Below are 2,527 nucleotides of genomic sequence, written 5' to 3' on the forward strand. Positions count from 1 at the left end.
ACAGCTGCTCCACCAACACTGGTGCCCCTCAGGGATGTGTTCTCTCCCCACTGCTCTTCTCACTATACAGCAACGACTGCACCTCTAAAGACCCCTCAGTCAAGCTCCAAAAGTTTGTAGACGACACCACAGTCATCGGTCTCATCCAGGACGGTGACGAGTCTGCTTACAGACAAGAGGTTGAGCAGCTGGCTGTCTGGTGCAGTCTTAACAACCTGGAGCTGAACATGCTCAAAACAGTGGAGATGATCGTGGACTTCAGAAGAAACCCCCATGCACTCCCCCCAGTCACCATCATGAACAGCACTGTTGCTGCAGTGGAGTCATTCAGATTCCTGGGAACCACCATCTCTCAGGACCTGAAGTGGGACAATCACATTGACTCCATTGTGAAAAAGGCCCAACAAAGGTTGTACATCCTTCGCCAGCTGAGGAAGTTTAACCTGCCACAGGAGCTCCTGAAACAGTTCTACTCAGCCGTCACTGAGTCTGTACTGTGCACTTCAATAACTGTCTGGTTTGGTTCAGCTACAAAATCAGACATCAGAAGACTACAGAGAACGGTTCGCACTGCTGAAAGGACTATTGGTGCTCCCCTGCCCACCCTTCAAGAACTGTATACATCCAGAGTGAGAAAAAGGGCTCAGAAAATCACTCTGGGTCCCTCACATCCAAGTTACTCCATCTTTTAACTTTTGCCATCATGCCGGCGCTTCAGAGCCGCAAATACCAGGACAGTCAGGCACAAGAACAGTTTCTTCCACCAGGCAATCTACCTCATGAACAGTTAAATGTTCCCACTTATGCAATAAAAATTTGCAATATCCTTATATTTATTTGTTACCCCTCCATCCTAGCAGCATTCCATTTCATCATTTATAGCACAATTGTTTATACACTTATTTATTTGCAGTAAAAGTTTTTTTTTTTTTTTTTTTTTGACTGTGTGTTGTTGTCTCTGTGTACTGGAAGCTTATGTTACTAAAACAAATTCCTTGTATGCGCAAGCATACTTGGCAATAAAGCTCTTTCTGATTCTGATTCTAGACTAACTTTTTGCACTGGTTGCACTGGTGCGCCTAACTTTTTTTCTTAGGTGGACCAGCACAAAAGTTAGGTGCACCCAAATTTTGACTGCATCGCATTTAACACAGCAGTTTTACAAGTTCATTATTTGAAGCACAATTCTACAAGAAAGGTAACTTACTGAAAAAGTGTTGGTGCTTAAAGTGCTTCACTGAGCTGAAATTTAAACTTAAAACATAACACTTTTATTAAGTTAATTTAGAAAAACGTTTGGAGCATTTTTTGTTTGTTAAATACAAGTTTTAGTTTTTTTAAAAAGTAACGACTAAGCGGCCAACGTTAGACAGTGAGCCTATGTTTGATCAATTTAGCCTTCTCAAATCATCACGACTAGCCTAAAATAAAATCTATAGATATAAAACAGTTCACGTTTGACCTAGATAAATGTGCGCTATATTCAATAGTTTGTGCGGAGACGCTTCAGGACATGGAGATGCCAGTGTGATCACTTGAAATTTTTTCAGTGGATACACCGTCATTTAAGCACATAAAGGTAAGAGTAATACATTATTCGTAACTGCAAAGGGTCTTTTATTTGTGTGCACTCACAATAGCAACAAAACGTTGTGCTTTTATAAAATAAAGAAAACAAACACGATGTGCTTTCTGCGTCCCGTCTTTAACAGGAGTACAAAAATGAACCGAAACTCAGTGAAAACATGCCTCACATGCATGATAAATATATCCATAGAAAGCTTTAAATGATTATTTAACGAAATAAAACAAATCGAAAACAAAAACTCTTTCATTATAATCATAATCCGTAAAGTTGAACTTCTCTCTAAAGACGCGTCTAATTAGATGGCGAGTCAGGCTCGGCAACTTCATCCTTGCGACACAGACTCAGAAAACACTAGTTTTTATTATTAGTAAAGTTTTACTAATTATCATTTACTAATTATCACTAGTTTTTATTTATTAGTAAATAATTCAAATATCTCCTTACTATTTCCCATCACATTTATGTTAATTACTTTTGCCAGTGCTTTGCGGCAAGCTTGAGCCTATTGCGTGTATTTGAACGCAGAACTGTTTAGCTGTGCTGCTGCTGCGGGACACTAAACACCGTCGAGCCAATCACTAAATGATGGATGTATAAGTCTCGTGTTGTTTCAACCAGCGTGGCAATTTTTTTCATCACTAATTGATGGATGTCTAAAATATAAAAGTAAGGAGAAGTCTAAAACAGGCGGGAGGCTCCAGTGTCTGTTGCTGAACCACAGGGAGACTTTCAGAGTCACAGAGACTTTTTTTCCCCTCTAATGGCTAGTCGCACCATTGACAAATTAGTTGGTCGCATTCTAGAGCCCTGGCATCTGCAGTAACGATAGAAACGCTGAGCACATTACACGTCACTCTGATTACTCCGAGCACTTGCTCCACTGAGACCGGCTGCACACAAATATGGCCGTTTACCGTCATTGCATGAATAAAAAAAAAT

General features: G+C 40.2%; 1 protein-coding gene across 1 annotated transcript in view; it reads right to left on the reverse strand.

Moving 5' to 3' along the window:
• Positions 1-2,527, reverse strand: part of LOC122134693 (lysosome membrane protein 2-like) — a 14,714-nt gene that overhangs the window by 11,286 nt on the left and 901 nt on the right. The gene's annotated exons all lie outside the window — the stretch shown is intronic.

Source organism: Cyprinus carpio, chromosome A21, assembly GCF_018340385.1.
Source record: "Cyprinus carpio isolate SPL01 chromosome A21, ASM1834038v1, whole genome shotgun sequence".
NCBI classification, from domain to species: domain Eukaryota; kingdom Metazoa; phylum Chordata; class Actinopteri; order Cypriniformes; family Cyprinidae; genus Cyprinus; species Cyprinus carpio.